Source organism: Sinohyriopsis cumingii, chromosome 6 (assembly GCF_028554795.1).
Source record: "Sinohyriopsis cumingii isolate HCF-2022 chromosome 6, ASM2855479v2, whole genome shotgun sequence".
NCBI lineage: Eukaryota > Metazoa > Mollusca > Bivalvia > Unionida > Unionidae > Sinohyriopsis > Sinohyriopsis cumingii.
The window spans coordinates 141,589,112-141,610,116 of NC_142966.1; the positions used below are offsets into that span (position 1 = coordinate 141,589,112).

The 21,005-nt window shown below is 35.7% G+C and overlaps 2 long non-coding RNA genes across 3 annotated transcripts in view; both read left to right on the forward strand.

Annotated features, from left to right (window-relative positions):
• LOC149798141 (uncharacterized) overlaps window positions 1-21,005 on the forward strand; it is a 230,332-nt gene that overhangs the window by 161,835 nt on the left and 47,492 nt on the right. The window lies entirely within an intron of this gene.
• Window positions 8,479-11,599, forward strand: LOC149798144 (uncharacterized). Its single transcript, XR_016421582.1, has 2 exons — window positions 8,479-8,576; window positions 11,183-11,599. It is a non-coding gene; the product is annotated as an uncharacterized LOC149798144 (long non-coding RNA).

Sequence of the window (21,005 nt, forward strand, 5' to 3'; positions counted from 1 at the left end):
AGTCGTTTTGTCTTTAATCACATTTCGTTACTACAGAAAATATCCCGTTCTTCATTGAAATGACAGTGCACTCTCTACACTTTCACATTATTGTATGGTCGGTTTGTTGTAGAAAGACTTCAAACACAACAGAAAACTGTACTGTAGTCAAAAAGACAATGCAGATGGTAATACTGGACTCTCAATAAAAGCAAATTCACCTCTCTTGGGGTCGTTGCGTGCTACGTACCCCGGATGTGGTAAAGTGCCTGATTGACCGAAATGAGGGTGAACATGTTCATTCTTTGACTTTTCGACCCATGGCCTGTCAAATTACGTATGTACATCTTCGCTAGCCAAGGTTTCGATATGATAACCCTATCTATACTGGTGTATCGAGCTGATATATTTCTGTGCTTCGGATCTGTGAATTGCATTTGATGTTCAAATTTGAACACTGTTCCTACATGGTCGAAACAAGGGGGGCACACAACTTGAATGGACCGTTAAATAAGCAATTTTCCACTGCTGGTCTGTGTTTGTACAAATACCTTTCACTCAAATACATCTGTAAAGGCTTCCCTCTAGTATGTAGTCATACTTTCAATGTTAAACTTACAAATTATCCGTTTTAAGTCAATTTCCTCCACCATTTCCGTCCGATGTACGATGCACCGCTATTACACGTTATTGGCTAGTTGGCATTACACACTAAGGGAAGCGACTCACGATATCTAAAAGATATCGCTAATACAAAAGCATTAAAATATCCGTTCGATCCGTCAAGGTGAAGGTTGCGTTATCATATCGGAACCTTGGCTAGCGAAGATGAACTATATATACATATCTGGCCAGATACCTGTCTCAGTGACGTTTTAAATAACGCAATTGATCGTTCAAGCTGAACTGCAGATGAATGGTTTCCTTCTGGATTCTAAAATCATTCCATTCAAAAACAAAATGGGTTTTAACTCCCTTTAAACTCCGCTAATTAATTTCCTTAAGGCTATTTGATTGTAAATGGAAGCAGAAAATTGCCAAGTCACGTTCGACAACACAACACATCGATAACAACAACAACTATAACGAGAAAAACGGCAACTACAACAACTGCTAATACTACATTGTTCTTTCAGGTACCCTTTCCGAACGAAGGAAGATCTTGTAAGCATGGAATATGAACCAGAATACAGTTTGGATTTCAGCCTGCATGCTGAGATGTTTCTCTATCAATGTTTGGAGTGAGTAGATGTATTTAAAATAAATATTTTTATTATAGCTTTTGAAAAAAAGGTAAAGAATGAAGTGTAACACTTGGCGACCATATAGCTTTTAAGCTCGTCTACAAAAAATTATTATATGGACCTAAATTTTGTCTCTTATGTGGTGGATTCTTATTATGTACATATAGCATACGAATTTCTGATGTATTGTATATATTTCTTTGAAAAATTCGTCTGGTTAAAAGTAAATAACAATACCCAAACAACAACAACAATAAAAATCCCAGCAAAAATAAAAACCATTTAAACATCTCAAACCTGATGTAAAAGTTATATTCTTAGTACATCATAGTATCATAGTTCAGTAACAAAAGTCTTGTCTTTAAACATCTCCTTTTATAACAGTCAACAGACGATGCGTCATCTATTTTGTAGCTCTATCAACTGTTTTTTTTTTTTTTAAAATATAAATACATTTAATGCGTACTGTTCGATGAACGGATACGTAACAAGTAAGTACGTAAGTAAGTAAGTAAGAAGGCACTCAGGCAAGCGAGCAAACTGAGAGATAACTGGTAAGGAAGTATGTTTCTAGCAAGGACGGTGGTGCAAGAAAAATTATAATCTGTAAATATTGCAGTCGATACCAAGTGATTCTTTAGAAACTTCACGACTTCAACAATATGTGATTTGTCCTTAAGATATACTTTATTTTCAGGAAAAAAGCTGAGAACAGATTAAAACTGGGCCCCTACCTGAACAATGTCTACAGAGATCGGTAAGTGTAACTATTTTCAGAGAGATTCAATTAACATCACGTTAAATAAAATATATATTATAAGTAAAAGTCAGTTTGTTCTAAATAATGCGTACATGCACATAATATAATTAAATTTATAATGCATTCAGTGGCACAAAATGTCTCTGGATATAAAGGAAACATTGAACTCATTTATAATTGATGTTACCACACATACGCTCTACATTAATTTACTGTTTCAATGAGGGAACCGCAGTATTGTAGTTGGTAGAGCGTAAGACACTCAAGCAATCAGTCGTGAGTTCGACACACACAAATGCCAGGCTGGATCAGCCGTCTCTACATATCCCCAGGATGATAACCAATAATATGTCGGTAGCGGCATTAAAAAATAAATATTAAAAACGAGCCGGTTTCAGTTAAATATGTAAATAAGATTCAGGGTATCTTTGAGAAATGCATGTGGCTCCCATTTCCTCAATATGATATTGTCAACAATGCGTCAAAACAAACACACATTTCGTCTTTCTATTAAATAATAAGAAAGGTAACTACAAGGAGCTTGTGAAATAAAAACTCTGGAATTACTTACGTTAGAGGATGAGAGAAACAACTATCAGAATTAGTTCATATAAAAATCAATTTAACAAAGAAGTTGGATAAGTTGAATAAAAGTTATAAAGTGAAAAGTATGGTGAATATATTTTAGTGTAATACATGTTTGATGAAGTTTGATAATAGTTGTGGTTATGGTCGGCGATAATTATAAGACTGAATGTATTATTATTATTAATTTTATTATTATTATTATTATTATTATTATTATTAGCTGGTTCGCCACTATAGAAGAGGACGACGTCACAAATCAATCTAGTCCATCACCTATCATTCAAACAGTAAGTAGTTTATATATTTTTTCTGGTCAAATATTTTTTTAAATAAATGACTTTCATCATGAACAAGAAAAAAGAGTGAAAATTAAAGGAATGATATATTGATTAATTATTGCACTTATTTATATTTTAATGGTGATGTTTTGTTTAAAAATAAGCATGAACTCAAAGGAAATTTTATTTTCCTGCGATAATACCGTATAGACGTCATTGTGTGGTACCTCCTCCCACCCCACACACACATTTTAACGAGGTGCGTAGCCAGTGTCCTTTCCATACTCCCCGTTGTTGCAAACTTCACTATAATTAACAAGTGCGAAGCCGAGAACTTTGAAAATCGATTGCGCCGGAAATGTCATTGTCTTTACAAAACGAAGCATCAATTTGCAAGTTGTTGTTTACTACTTCTTGTACCAGAGGGCCCTAAACACGACGACTGCGACGGAAACGACGGTGATGAAGAATCTCAGAACCATTATTATCGTCAACTTCACCATTATTATTATTATTATTATTATTATTACAGATGAAGAAAATGAAGCCGGAAATGCTCTACATATGAGGTGAAGAGAGTCCGATCCAGCGAAGCAACACAGAATCTTCCAGACGGATCTCTCAATATTTCCTCAGTCATGATGTTATTCACGATTAGTTTTTCTCTTTGGCTTCAGACATTACTCATCTATTGGCACCATGTATATAAAATTGCATTTACAAATGCCAGGAGTGGTGAATATTTTAATTTGTGTTGTATAAGTCCAAAAGCTATTTTCGTTCTATATGTTAATCACTATAGGAATAAAATAAAAATCTATATAGTCAAGACAATACATTCGTTTACTTCTATCCATGATTCTCAAATAAAATACGAATAGAGACAACATGCACCTGTGCTTCTGTTATTCGGTTTGTGTTTAGAGTGTCTATGTGATTGATTGATGGATGGATGGATGGATGGACTAACTGAGTGAGTGATCAGCGCCTGATGGCCCGCTTTGCTAAAGCATGCGATGAGTTTGGGTTATTCATAAGCCTAAAGAAAACAAACGTAATATTTCAGGACGCGGACCCCCAAGCATCATCATCAACAACTACGAACTTCTTCAAGGTTCATGTACCTCGGCTCTAACATCACCAATAACCTCTCGCTCGATGCTGAGCTTAACAAACGGATCGGAAAGTCATCAACAACTCTCTCCAGGTTGTCGCAGAGAGTGTGGAACAACAGCATGCCGGACCCTAAACACTAAGATCACCGTGTACAGTGGCTGCGTGCTAAGCACTCTCATGTACGTCAGTGACACCTGGACTCTGTACGCCTCACAAGAGAAAAGACTGAGCGCCTTTCACATGCGATGCCTCCGACGCATACTCGGGATCACCTGGAGCGATCGAGTAACAAAACTACGAGGTGCACGAGCGTGCCAAGATTCCCAGCATGGTGACACTCCTCAATCAACGTCGCATCAGTTGGCTGGGCAACGTTCGTCAGATGGATGACGGACGGATCCTCAAAGACATTCTTTATTCGGAACTCTCCTCGGGCAAAAGGTCGATCGGACGGCCACATCTCCGCTTCAAGGATGTCTGCAAGAACGACATGAAAGCCACTGATATCGATGTCAACACGTAGGAAGACAGATCAAGGTGGCGATATGCTCTGATCACTGGTCTGAAAGCCGGAGAGGACAAGCTACGCTTGCTAGCTGATGAAAGACGATCTCAGAGGAAGAAGAAGCAGCTCCAACCAACACCAGACGCAACCTTCAAGTGCAGCAAGTGCACTACATAGCCACAGCAGACGCTGCACAACCACCAACCGGGACATCTCTCATGGCGCATTTCCATCGTCTCTCGAGACTAACGGATGCCAACACTGCATTATATATATATATATATATATATATATATATATATATATATATATATATATATATATATATATATATATATATATATATATATATATTTATATATATATGAGTGGGTGTGGATGTGGGTGTTTACAATTAATTATTTATTCATATTTGTTAAAAAGTGCTTGTATGAAATCTAGTTAAGTTAAATTAAAATGTTTCGAAATATACCAACAATGTACGCTTTAACTTCAAGGTATATTCATCAGTTTACAATGGACATGGTAATCGGATGGCTTCGGAAAAGTTTTAATGATGCATATATTAATTAGGTAAAGAAAAGGTCACATTGATTGTGCCGTTGCTAACCTATTTATAAAACGAGCTTTAAATTCAGTTTTGAATCATTTGAAAAGTGATAGAGCATGGTTTTAAAATGTGCACATTTGAAAGAAATGCAAAGCTTTATATCCCATATTACACCCATCAATCATACACCAAAATTAAAGGAATTAAAAGTTCTTTTAACGACACCTAAGATATGAAAGGTTGTTTTTTTAATAGTCAGTACAACCGGTGATGATACCCCGAGGAAATTGTTTTTCTTTAAAATTCTAACCCAATGCGAAATACGAAACGGTAGAATGCCATCAAAAGTTAATTTTCATCCTTCCATATGATCAGGGCTTACAGATATGATATCCTTCCAGAAAGGGATGTTATTTATATACTGAAATCTACTCTTCTCCTAAAAGAGGATTCCAGTCGATTCTAACAAGGGAGCAGCAGCTTTTAACAACAGACTAATAGCATGGGAAGAAAACCTTCTCGTTGAATGACGATACCGTTCTTTATGTATACTGGTCAGAGGAAGCGCTCCTTTCAAGACAATCAAGTAATATTCACACACCGTATTGATGATTCCTTTAGGTGCTTTTTGAATGATTTGTTTTCTCGTCGGGCTTTGTTAAAACTGACAATACGTGTCAATGTTGAGCCAAAACGAGAAAGAAGGACTTGATTCCCTTTGTGGATGACATCTTTAGACGTCGAAGATGACGAGGACTTTGAGAGGAAGACGTCTTCGTTCAAAGGAACTGAAATGAAACTTATACAGCTCACCTTCTGTTATACTGGACATGGTCTCTACTAAGTGCCTTTACGTCATGCCAACTTGAATTTATACAAGCATTAGGACAGAATTTTTCAGTACAAGGAACAAGATTGAAATTTTCTCTAAATGGTATTAAAAGTAAGTTGATAAATTATATTGAAAGTAAATTTCTATTAAAATATATTGGGATTGAATCCATTTATTCGTGTTACAATTATATACTACTATTCAACAATGATTACGCTATTATGATCAAATACGAACCGTCTTATACGCACATTACTTGTATCTCAGACTCAGCACAAAAAGAGTACATTCATTAGGTTGCGTAAATTGTGAACTAGACAGATTCCAAAGATTCCTATAGAGGGCAAATGTGCTGATCTTGCAGAAGTACCTACCTAATAATGTACATAGACCTGGACAATAATCTGTAAGAGACTACGAAGCCTCACTTTGAGATTCTGGCCATGGCAAAGAGCTAGGAGCGCGCCATATTTGGCGCTGTCTTAAGAAACTGGTATAAAAGCCCCAGCCACGGGCCGACACCAGTTTTGCGGGCCAGAAGCTCAAACAGGCTTTGTCTTTGCAGGTAAGATAACCGTCTATGTACAGTTTTTCATAGTATAAGACTTTTTAGTGTTATAAGAATGTTTAGTGTTAAGATGTTAACCTAACATCAGTATGTTTAAACATTAGATTATTTTAATATTTCTTTACTGTTATTTAACCTAATGTATTAGAAAGTTTAACTGTTTGAAGAACTTATATTTACTTATAATTATATTATTGATTATAGTAAAAGCAACGTTCGCTACCAACTTCATACTCAGTAATAGTTAATTTAGAAATAAAATACTCTTTAAATAATAGAGTTTAATATGCTGACATTTTAGAATTAATTCAGTAAAATATATTTCAATTACGGTATTAGTCCGAAATATTGAATTTTAGATTCTTTTGCTATCGTGAATTTATTCGATATTTAATTATCTGTATTACATTCTAAACGGCAGTTATTATACAAGTATGATGTTGGTAAGTGAAAGAATATCGTAGTTTAATATGTATTTCTTATATCCGAAAATTGAGCTTCTTGTAGTTTGATATTGAAATGTAAGTTTATATGTTGAGTATTTCAATAAAGTTTTGCTGGCCAGAAGCTCAAACAGGCTTTGTCTTTACAGCTCGACCCCCGAGTACTCTCGCATGCCAAGCTTCCCCAACATGTAGTGGTATTTACAACATCATCGAGTGACACCTCCATCAAGTGACTTGAACTTCCCTTCTTCTTTCTTCTTCTCTCTCTCTCTCCGCCTTCTCGTAAAAGTTGGCGGAAAACCAATTCGTCAAACAAGTAACAAGTAACAATATACCGTCCTCTGAACTGATTTTACGTCTGTTCTTTTGAAGACATGATTCGTGTTTCATAGGCGTTTCTGTAGAATAAAATTGTGTTTTTACATATACGGAAGTGTCTAGTATAGAATTTCTATAAATAACACGGATCCATCATGGCCGCTAAAATAAAGAAGGCTTCGTTAAGAAAGCTACTTTTCCTATCTTTAAAAGAATTCGATATAAAATACAAATTGAAAAGTGCAATATACACTCTTACTGAAGTATCATTCTAAACCTTTGAAACTTATTAAATAAATTTAATATAGTTTCAAAATTGTAAGTTTGCAAACAATTATTGTCCAATCTTGTAATTTTTGCTTTCACCATGTTATTGTTTATACTCATAAATTGGGCATGTCCTATATTAACAAAGTCACACAATTTTAGATTCTCATTTCATGTCATACATACACAAATAGACACACTGTTACATGACATTCCCAGTTTCTTGTCATACAAACACAAATAGACACACTGTTACATGACATTCCCAGTTTCTTGTCATACATAGATACACTGTAACACTATTTTCTCGTTTCATGTCATATATACACATATGACGTTATTGTCTTTGTTCATGTCCTGCATACACATATAGACACACTGTTAAATGAATATTCTTGTTTACATGATTCAGGTCAGTGACTAGGCTATTACCACGCAGTGATATCTATTCTGACTGATTCTCCTCCACATACCATCTCTTATCACCAAACCTCTGATATTACTAGTCTCTCTTTCTCTCTCTCTCTCTCTCTCTCTCTCTTGAAAGTTAATTAATTTAAAGTTTACGAGTCTTATATAAACACGTGTAACACAGCATAAAGTAAGATCAATAACCAGGTCATGATCGAGTACCTTGATATCTACGCCATGTACCACACTCAGTTTGTTCATATTCATGCTCTACATATGGAGGGAGGGAGGAGTTTGGACCTTCCAATTCTCAATTTGCATATAAGATTTCCACAGACGTGTTATTTGTACGTAAATGAATTTCTAATCAAACAAAGAAACAAAAGGGAAAGTATAAATCACTAGGTTCTTCTTAGCTAGTTTAGTCTGAATGCGCTTTACAGTTTCAATACTGTCCATTTTCGTGTGAATAGAGATCTTTATGGCAAACATTGACAAAAGGAAACTAAGTCGATGTGTAGTTTAATTTATCTCCTCCAAGTTCTAGCTATCATCATGATCATTGTGGTATGCTCAGTATAAACGTATAGATAAGATAAACTTTGCACTAACTATCGCCAAGGTCAAATTTGAAACTACGTCATTACAGCTCATGATTACGTTCCACTGTAAGGATTTACAGTGCAAGGAGCTTGGTTTTGATCGCTTTTGCATGTAAGTGTGACAATCATGTTTGCGTTGGGGAAGGTTATGTGGTTTGACTATTTAAGATATGTTTCAAGCTATTTGCAAAACCTATTAATTCATATGAGCCACGAGCAATTGATAATCTTTTTGTTATTCAAGCACCCTCTCAATTAGCATCTGAAAGCTCGCAAACAACGAGTCGCAACGACCCAGTTGCTAATAATGATTTATAGCTAATAGAAAGTGATTGTTTATTACATATGTGGAAAAGTATTGGTCTAGCTGCTCCCAGTTGACCTCAGCTGGACTCGATAGATGTCCGTGAGCTATTGCATAATAAACATTCGATTGAGCCACTGTCTAATGTGACCACCCAGATGGGTGTCCATGTTGACACATTAGCATTTTAATACGTATAGTGGAAGTAGTCGAAGAATTTGTCCATTCGAGTGATTGACTTAAGCACGTTGGGCTATAACATTTACAATTTCAAATCGTTATAACACTAATAATTTCAGTTAATTTAAAACTGAACCTCCTGCTGAAAGGTATTTTCTATAAAAATTTAACAAATTATATATGTTCTTAATGACTGAAGCATGATCAAAACTGAAAGGTCCACTGCAGCACGTGCTGCGCACAAGAAAATACGATTGTTAAAAATATTACTCTATTATCTGTTTTAAGTTAGATTTGCTTCCAGATTTTGAATGTCACGACGTTTATGATTAAAGTGAATTTTCAGGTTACAATTTTTGATGTATACTTTAATGGTCAATAAACAAGTACGTTGGAGGAAATACCACACAGGTATTCCTCACGTAATTAAACTCTTTTAGTTATTGAATACATGTACTCGTTTTCATGTTTTGTGTACAACGATACCCGAGGATGATTTATGTATATTGTGTCGTATTTCGAAATAGTGAGTTCGGTTCATTCCATGCCGTACGTGCGAAGTGCTCTCGATGGGACGAACCGAATGCCTATAACGCACAGAATGTCTGTGTATAAATACCTCACCGTACGTAAATGTATTTACAATACGGAATAGTCTTGTCAGCTGACAGTCTGCTTAAGGACTTGCAGATCTTCAGCTGTAGAGCTGTCTGTGACCGGAGTGTCTGTGTCTGCGTCTGAAGTGACCGGAGTGTCTATGTCTGTGACCAGAGTCTCTGTGTCTGGAGTGACCAGAGTGTCTAATCTCCAGTGTCCGGGGAGTCCGGAGGATCTTATGTCCGGAGTGTACGGAGGGTCTAATGTTTGGAGTGTCGGAGTCTGTAGCAGCTGTGAAGCTGAACTGTAGCAGCCGTGGAGCTTTAACAGTGTACTGATGACGGAGTGCATCTCCGTACATGTAATTTGTTAGCCGTGGGCTAATTTTGGGGTTCGTAAAAACCCCTGTATCTTTCTGGACTGTAAAGATAGGTTATATATTGGTCCCTCTTTGTTATCACCATAATTTCGCTACCCGAGTGAATGCATTTTACTACATGAGTAACATTTGTACATAGTTTACTACCTGAGTAAACTATATCCATCGTTTCATTGTCAAATCATTGTGAACCATTCATCCCTTGTCTTTGTATTTGCTAAATTAATTTAATTTATTTGTATTTTTCATCATTAAGTCTGTGCGTTCTTATATTAATTAAATCCAATATTTGGATTATATATACACGCACGTATTCATAATTAATTGCTCATGCAAGTCATCCATTATTAAACATTGTATTTATATCACGGTCAAAGGTGTTCTGTTGTGCATCCGAAAAATCCCACCCGGTTATATCTTGTTATAGTATTACCCAGTAGATTTAAGCACTTTAGAGACATTACCACACAGATATTACTCGTACAAAGTACCCCACACGTATTCATATGTAGATTTAAGCACTTTAGGGAAATTACCACACACGCATTATATTTAAACTAGTAGAGGAATTAACGCACATTTATTACCCTGTAGATTTGAGCACTTTGGAGGAATTAACAGAAAGATATTACTCAGTAGATTTAAACACTTCAGAGGAATTATCACACAAGTATTCCTCAGCAGATTAACGCTGTTTGGAGCAATTACCATACATTTATTGCTCGGCAGATTTATGCACTTTAGACGAATTATCTAACAGGTATTACGCAGTCGATTCACGTTGTTTAGAGCTATTACCATGCAGTTATTACTCTGTACATGTAAGCACTTTAGAGAAATTATCTGTTATTCCTCCGTAGACATGAGCACTTCTGAGGATTCCTCAGTATATTTTAGTACATTCGAGAAATTACCACACAGGTGTTCGGAGATAAATTTAAATGCTATTGATTAATTACCATATAACGTCGCTGAACATATTTGACTGATAGAGCAAAACGCAATCAGCCAAACGCCCTGATAGCACATTCTACACAAGTCTGTATATTCTGACCAACAGAATCCAACCTGGTAAGTATATTCTTCCAGAGTGATAATACATACATGGCATAATCTGTTCAGTTCATTCTGTCCAGCACAAACTGTTCAGTTAAATAATTTTTGTAGATCACGGTAATGCGCATTACATTATTATTATGATGATGATGATTTATTATTTATAATTATTTATTATTTATGATTATTATTATTATTCCAGTCGTTCCATAGAAATGAGACGTTATCTTCTCTTATTCGTGATCACTTTGGTGTCTGGATTTCCAGCTGATTTTGGACAAACTTCACTTGACGTTGAAACTAGCACTCCATTTCACTTTGAAACTAGCACTCCATTTCACTTTGACACTAGACCGATGGGCTGTTATTACGAAGGTCATTGGTATAGACCCGGATCGGAGATAAGCAGTGGGCAGTCGGGAAACTGGTGCTACGTTGTGCTTTGTGACCTGTCCGGAGAGATACTCCATGGGGACGACTTCAACTGCAAGACAACGGTCTCAACAACAATAACAACAACAACAACCGACCTGCACCCTATAGTAGGGAAATAAAGAAAGACTTTGAGAATGCTCTGTACATGTTTCTTGGACGTGCGCAATACAACTTTGAAAATGGCTTTAATTTTACATCTTGATTAATGATGTTACACTCTGAATTATAAACATCGTCGTTCTGGATTACTGAATATAAAACATCAAAGGTTTTCCATTGATTTGGATTATCGTATAATGACCGGTAATCGCCCCGAATATTGAAATGATGGTAATTAATGGTTTGAAATCGATCATCGGAGTGTTGAATTTTTCAGTGTAAAGTTTAACACTCAAATTTACTTTGTTTCTGGATGTGAAGTTAATTAATGCGTATGTAATGAAGGTGTGCAAAGATGTCAACTTTGACGTTACAAAGTCTCGTTAAGTTTTGAATTTCGTAACATTTAATAAAATTGGGCGCTCAGTAACCATTTTGTTACCTCCGAACTGAACTCTAATTAGAGCAAGGTTCCAATCAAACTGTGTAGGATTTAGTTTTGTGGGAATTTGTCTTTACTTGTGTCACTCTTTGACGATGTGGTAATTTTACATGTATTGTATCGAGATGTAATGAAGTAATATATGACCTACATATATGACCTACATACGTCGATCGGCTTCAGACCATAAGAGAAATCTTTCTTTTTTTCCTTCCTTTATCTCTGCCTACCAACGACTTTACATCACATTGCGTTTCATTAAGTCATCGTGATATTAAATCATTAAGAATATAGAGAATACACGCAAAGAAAACTTTTGTTTCCCTACACAAGCATTTAGTCAAAAAGCGATCTTTGCTTTAAAAAAGTATACGTTAATAAGCCCCTCCAACCTATGTCCTCAAATTTAAAATATAAATACAATTTTTAAATAAGAAATTAATCGTTTCCATGCGCTATCTTCTTTTTACGCTAGGAAAACTCTGCAGGTAAATTTTGATTACACGCTGACCGATAATTGATTTGTCGATACATGAACAATTATTCTCATGAATCTAGTATATGTTTTGTCCTTTCTGCTCGTGCATTTTTAACACATAATATGTCATCTTTCTTTTCCACCTCATATTGCATACGATTTATATAGAATCTACCCTTTTATTATTTCTTTACAATATAGGCAGATATTTTGTCATGTTCATTGCTTTAGTTTGACTACCACTTTGTTTTAAACCACAATTACATTTGTTTCGTGCCGAACGTTAACCAGAACGAGTCCAACTACTTCTAAATCCCTTTACTGTACTTGAAAAAAAAAGTTACTATTTCAGATAGTTCTTCTCCCCAAAGATCTGTATCATGTCACAGACAAACCCTTCTTACCACATGGCATACAAATAGACGCAACTAGTAAATGACGTCACGCGACGTTGTCTCGTAGATACATATACACCGTAACTTCTTAACAGTGTAGTTACGTTTAAATGACCAGGTATCAAAATACGAAGACAAAATGATTCCACGTTTTATCAGCTCTACGGCACAACATAAGAAATAGCATATGCTCGTTTCTGCATAGACATGAAAGAATGGAAATTAAAGCAACTTTTTAATATTTTAGAATCTTGATAAAATCAAGTTAATATGGGGGTGCGGGAGGGGTAATGAATAGATCCACTGATTTTGCGTTGGGATTAAAGGACAAAAACTTAAACTGTAAAGACGATCTGCGGCTATTGCCACGATCGGTTGACACAAATCATGCTAACACTTAATTTGGCGGTAAATGTGAGAAATATAGACTTCACTCTTTTGTGGCAAAAGCAAATCCTGCAGTAAATTATGTTTCTTGGAGAAAACTTAACCAATAGCATTAGCTTGATACAGTACAACCGATCGAGACATGGTTTCTGTCTGGGAAGAAGAAATGAATACTCTTGCCAAACTATATCTTCTGGCAAATCCAGTAAAAATTCAAGAAATGGTCTCACTGGAGGTGAGTCGCCAGTGCCACCAACAGTGGACCTATTGGATTTAGAGTGTACATTTGAGAGGCTAAATCTCGTGGATACATATTTAAAAAGGAGGACTGTCAGTGCCAGTAGACAGCCTCGTTAATATCTCTAATGGAAATATTGCATTCGAATACAATATGCTCACAGAGATTGTCCTGATTTCAGAGTAGAAGTCTTTATGAGGCGGTTCGGGTGGGACCCAAGGGTACGCCAAGAATATCATCACGTCAGCCACAATGAAAGTACTTGAGGTGTTATATCCTCTATGGCCGAAGAGGCCATTTTCATGTTCCACGAAACGGTTCGGAATACCTCAAGTAAATCCCGAGAGACCAGACTGGATCTTGTTGCAACGCCTCTTGGGATGTGTAGATACAGGCAATGGGGCTTATAATTATTTTCAGATTGCGCGCTAACAGCAACATGATCTTGGCCACGAAACCAATTTGAGTTATAAGAACAACCGATCCATGAAATCGAAACTGAAGATGGGTCGGGTCCACAGAGAGGGCATGTAACTTGCTCACCATGCATACTAAGGCTAACGCTACCATGAAATATACTTTCTATGATATGCGCTTCAGCGAGGTCTTGGCTAAGTGCCAGAATTTGCTTGAATTAAACAAAGTCAAAACCAGAAAAAATTACACTTGGAAAGCAGAGTGAGAGATTTAGGACGCTACATGTCAATGTTGGACAATAAATCAATGAGGTCTTTATCGGAAAGTGTCGCATATCATGAAGCATTAACCGTCAATAGCAGTCGGAACCAACTTTTTCTCCTCGAAATGCTTGAGAAGTCAGCCAGCCACTTGTGGGATTGAGGCACTCAATGGGACTATGTTGCTGACTGAGCATCAGTTTCTGAAGACACACCACATTACCTTACAAGAAGCGGAGGGCCTTCTAGTTCGCGCGATTCGTTCCACACTCGAAGATTTAAAAGCTTTCCTTAGCAAGACCCACCGGGAAAGACCCAAGCGTGAAAAATATGTTGGTCCGGATTTGGATGGACCACATTAGTAGTGGGCTGTTGGAAAAGAGCCCTTAGACCTGGATCTTCCTAAGTAGGTCTATCGTTATGTCGACAATATCGTTGATCCTGAACTTGTCTGAGCGGAGAGGGATGATCATATTAATATTTCAATTTTGGAAAGCCCCATGCATTGAGACCCAAATGGCTGGACGAGCCAGCAGCCAAATCTTACGGAAGTTTGTAATAACGGGAAGGCCCATGCGTAGCACGTACAAACCATATGCACCAGGACTAACAGGCCCGAAGGACATACTCGGATATTCTGGGATACTTGCGTCTTGTGGGCTGCCTTAAAGTTGGGGTACACTCCCCGAAGTAATCAAAATTATCAAAAGAGGTAGATGACGGAGATAAAGGTAGAAACTGACCAGAACTAATCAACTGCGTCGTCGTCTCATACACCACGCTACACACGTGTAGTTCCATCGACGGCTTAGACGGCAGCAGAGGAGACAAGTCTGCAACCTCAGGTTCATCCAATTTGTCTTGTTTCTCCATGTTCGCAGCATTTGTCAGACGTACCGTAGACCACGTTTCTTCTGACCACATGGTGCACACACTGCACGACGCCGACAAGGTACATTAGTGCAGGCAAGTCAAGAGTGGTGTTATGCCTCCTGGCTATTCAATTTCTTACAGTTCACGCATTTCGCGTCATGATTGACTGAAAAGAGTGAACAAAGAGAAAAAGAAAACAAAATCAGAATTTGGCTGTGTTAACGAAATGAATAAAACCGTTACATAACCGGAATTGAAAAAACAACATACAAAAAAGCCTAAAATAACTGCAAAACGTCTATTTTTCCATACCATGTTCTAGCATACTGCCAGAGATGGCGTACTTGACAAATTTCACATAAAATTCGTGGCCAGAATAACAACATAACATCATTTAGTATAACCCTTAGCAACAACAAAACGAACCCACAGACATTCACTCTGAACGAATGGCTAATATTAGGTAAAAGTATCACTGGATTTTCGAATGGTGAAGTGATACCAGTTCGACACCAAAAGCTTAAAGCACGACTTGGCGAATTCAAAGAGAGATAATGGACAAGAGTTATTGCCTTTACTCTCTATCTGATTAACAGTAAAGATTTCGATAGTAGCGGGCTTATGTTCCTAGAGTTAAAGTGATTAGGGAATGTATCTGAAAAAGAAATGACATCAAACTTTTCTTTATATCCTTCCATCTTTCAGAATTTTTTCTTTACGACATTCACCCTCAAAACACAAGTGCGTATTTGGGTGTATTCTTTTAAATTTAGTATTAAATCATTACCAATTTGAGATTCTCTTTAGCACATAGTTCTATTTCAGTAGAAATTATTTAGATAGGAAAAAGAACAAATAATTTCGCTATTCTGACAGACGCTGTATCTTTAATTTGTTGCGCGTAAAAAATAGTCTCAAATAAAGATGAAATAGTAAAGGTATCTTATACATTTTTTTTATAACTATACGTTAAAAAATAAGCGTACATCCAAATAAGCAGAACATTTTACAAAAGACAAAACATTTGTCGACAGAAAATGTCCAATGCGTGTGATGTCACATTGATACGGTGCACGGTACCGGTTCGAGTTGGCCAACATCACATCACAGCTAAACATTACATTACTGCGATATTTTTGTGAAAAGAAGATTACTGGATGCAGAAATGCACATATTTACTGTAATTTATTTGTGACAGGCTATTTGCAGTATTTGAGTTGGAACATTAGATTGTACAAAATCTCTTTTTGAGTCAGACTTACATCACATATGAACCGTGTAAATGTGATGTGGTTGGATAAAGTTCTGTCAGTTGGGGAGACTGATTTATGTCTACGTTCTTCTGTGAACAAAGGTGAGTTTATATACTTCAGTAAGTTCACATTTAAACCAAGGTGTATATATGGTGGATTCCATGCTACATATATACTGTCCATCCATCACCATCCTTGCTATCATCTATTAGCAATACCGGTAATTTTGCTTGTTATTGTTCTTGTCTTGCGGATTTTGCCATTTTTCATAGTATGATATGTTATACATGACGTAACAAACCCCTGTGGGGGTAAATTGGCAATATTGAAACAGACAATTCTATTGTTCCCCAATTCCCTTTTGCTTGTCGAATAAAAAATGGAGGCCCAAAATGTTCAATGAAAACAAAAATTTCCAAAAGGCGGGGTTAAAAAAGTTTTCCCACGATCGCAGCCAATCAGTAAAGAGAATATTGCACAATAATTTCATGGACTTATTTGGACCAATCAGAATCACATAAAGTGATATGTTCACGTGCATAATATCAACAATATTAAACTGCACAAACTATAGCAAAGAGTACCAACTATGTGATAAAAAGGTTTTCAAACTATACTTGATGGCAGCTAGGTATACAAATGTACACCTTTTGACTGTTCTTTATATCGTGCTGCCATGTTTTAATATACTTATGGATTCTAATATAGACGGCAGTACGAGCATGAGCAAAACGAAAATAAATTTTGACTGAAATGTGAATTTTGACGTTTAAAATAGATTGCCACAAGGACTCGTAGGCATCTGACCATATGGTTAGAAGATGTAAATGGAAACGAGATATTTTAATATGATATACAATCTACAATAATCATAAAACCTTATATCAACATTTGTCCCAAGCTAAACCATTGTCAAATACTCCAGATGCCTCTATCCGACCATCTCAGAAACAAGATAACTGAGGGAAGCGATTTAATGGGATTGGATGATCCAAACCTTCTGGTAAGATTTACGGAGTACAATGACAACGATTATATGCATCGAGATCTAAAAATTTCTCAATTCCCCACCTTTTTCGGAACTGATGGACACAATATTGATACCTTCCATCATGTCAGTGGACAGGAAATGATATACATCTCTTCAATGGAGTTGCCACATAAAATTATTGTACTAGCAACATCTTTGGTGTCACCAACCATTGAAGAACAACAACAACCATATTAATCCCAACCATCACAGTAGCGCAGTATCGCATCAGGCTCATACATAAATGTAAGAAATACGATGACAGTTTCTACAACATCAACCATTACCACAGTGCCAACGACACTTAAGGCATCGCCAATCACAATCGTATCGACAATGTAAACGGCTACAAGCATGGTGTCCACAGCATTCATAACAAAACAAATTACTTTGACACCACCTGTCTATGTGATGTCAGCCGTGGTGTCCAACACAACTACCGTGCTACCGACTGCCATGCAAGTCGTACCTAAAGATCGTGGTGACCCACAGAAGTAGAAGAATATCGAAAAGCTCAGAGTGAACACATCTCTTGGCGAATATTGTTGATTCCACTGTAAGGACTTCATTAAATAATTGTAAAGTACGGACATTTTAAATAAAGCAAAAGCGATATTTTTTTAATTATATAAGTTTTCATAAATTATCCATAATACTATTGACGTCTGGGATGTTTCTTTTATATGTTATATAAGGTAGAGATGCGACTAATGCTGGTAAACTTTGTGAAACAAGCCTAAATCAACCCTCAGAGCGCGCACGCTTTAAAATGTTTTAACTCAAGCCTGCGTCGGTTTTAGTAGGTACTAACCAACATTTCATACATAGCTCCGTAATTTTGGTCGGAATCTACGTCCATTCTTCTAAGTGTGTGTCCGTCCGGAGGGCGTCAACTATTGAATAAGCATAATTACCCTTTGGAGAGTAATGCTTTTCTTTATTTCCTGCTTCCTAGCGATATTTGTCTCACTGAAAACATATATGACATCATTATTTTAATTATTATTAGTGTTTGCATGAATATCTTGAAACGTTACTTTTACTTTTCAAGTCCCAAAAAGCACCTAGCCATCTCAATATCTTGTCTAGTTATGATTTACATACCGTTTCAACACAGGCTTTGATAATAATAATAATAATAATAATAATAATAATAATAATAATAATAATAATAAAAATAATAATAAAAATAATAATAATAAGGTGTATCAACGTCCACTTACAAACCTACAAGGGTAAGACTGGTGTTCCTGGTAGGAAATCCATGTCCACGCTGGACTCGGCGAATCTGGGAGATCAAGTATATTATACTGTATTAAAATATCTTTAATTGTATGACGGTCGCTTTCTCATCTGATCATTCCGGTGTTCTAATTCTGGTAAATCACGGCAAGATCATGCCCTAGGTTTAACTGGTATTCTAGACATCAAAGATGCCAGACTCTGTCTGCATGCCTTCGTTTGAATAAATCTGTATCGCATTGAGAGTTATTGTAAATTTTTTAGATTGAAACACTCGGTCAATAAAAAGGAATGGTACACATTTAAAATCGTCTTATTTTTCGTGACATTATGTTTGTGAAATTAAAATAAAACATGGAAAAATAAACGCGAGACAAAATATATATTACAAAGAGACCGATAAAGAATATATTTTTGAAGAAAAAAAAAGATTTTTGAAATCGATTCATTAAGTTAAAGGACATGCTGTAGATTCAAAGTTACTATATTTATTGTGCTTCCTTGTAAATAAAGAGTGAATAATTATACTTATCTTCAAAAAGAAAACAAAAATTAATCAACGTGAGGAAATCAACATACAACGATGTTCATGCAATTAAATTTTATCAGCTGTTACGGCTCCCAAAACATTTAGTGGCAAGAATAAATGAATTTTGTATAAAACGTACAAAATTTAACACAAATTGCTTTTCTTTACATTCTGTTTACCAAATAAAATTTATTTTTGTCAGTTCTGAACAGTCTTGATCGTAGTTCCTAAAAATGTATTGATGCCTGTACTGGCCATACGCGGCATTTTATGATTAAGACTTTGACATAATTATACATGTATTCTGGTAACAATAACAATATACATGTAATCTGGTAATAATAATAATTATACATGTATTCTGGTAATAATAATAATTATACATGTATTCTGGTAATGATAATAATTATACATGTATTCTGGTAATAATAACTTTACATGTATTCTGGTAATAATAATAATTATACAAGTATTCTGGTAATAATAATAATAATTATACATGTATTCTGGTAATAAAAATAATTATACATGTATTCTGGTAATAAAAATAATTATACATGTATTCTGGTAATAATAATAATTATACATGTATTCTGGTAATAATAATAATTATACATGTATTCTGGTAATAAAAATAATTATACATGTATTCTGGTAATAATAATAATTATACAAGTATTCTGGTAATAAAAATAATTATACAAGTATTCTGGTAATAATAATAATTATACATGTATTCTGGTAATAATAATAATTATACAAGTATTCTGGTAATAATAATAATTAAAAATGTATTCTGGTAATAATATACAAGTATTCTGGTAATAATAATAATTATACAAGCACTCTGGTACTAAAAATAATGACACAATTTTAAGTAAATACATTATGATGATCCCAAAATGAACAGCCTGGAATATTTTCATATTCACTGCTCAAATGTCTTTATGTACATGCTATCTATCTATCTATCTATCTATCTATCTGTCTGTCTGTCTGTCTGTCTGTCTGTCTATCTTTCTATCTATCTTTCTATCTATCTATCTATCTATCTATCTATCCATCCATCCATCCATCCATCTTCTATAATATAATTTAGTTTCTTCTACTTTACTAATTAATGAGTCTTGAGGTTACATATCTAACCACTTTCTTCGCTTACTTGTAATGAATTCAAGGCAAAACATACAAAATGAAAGAGTACGGTATAATATCCTTTATGTTTAAATGATGAAAGAAAGCACGTGGAAACCCATCCCCAATATTGACCGACTATATGTATGTATGTATGTATGTGTGTGTGTGTGTGTGTGTGTGTGTGTGATTCTACAGGATATTAACTGATACTGATAAAAAGCATGGAATGTACGGAAGTTAATATATTTACTAATGTGAAAGATTCAGGAACGAAGACGCTTCATGATTATTGATAACGAGCCATCAGTTAGAATGAACACACTTAATAATATGTGTAACAAGCATTGTGCACAGTCTACAGTCCTAACATGTGGGAGAATAACATTTTTAAGTCACAGTATGTAATACTGTAGATGACCACTTTCAACCTATATGTACAGTTAGTGACCCTAAAAATACCAAGGTAAACACGTGACTAAAATTGGCCTGTATCGTATCACTTGCCTGAGGCATTGACCCAGTTTTAACCTTATCCCATCCCTTGCCTGAGATGTAACCCCAGTTTATCTGTATCCCAGCCCTTGCCTTGGACATCGCCCCAGTTTATCTGTATCCCAGCCCTTGCCTTGGATATAGCCCCAGTTATCTGTATCGTAGTCCTTGATTTGTACATAGTCCCAGTTTATCTGAATTCCAAATGCCTTGGAGATCGCACCAGTTAATCTTATGGAAACCATTGCAATTGCTATCGTATTATCATGTATGCATATACCAAACATTAATCAAACCGCTGAGACAAAATAATAACAC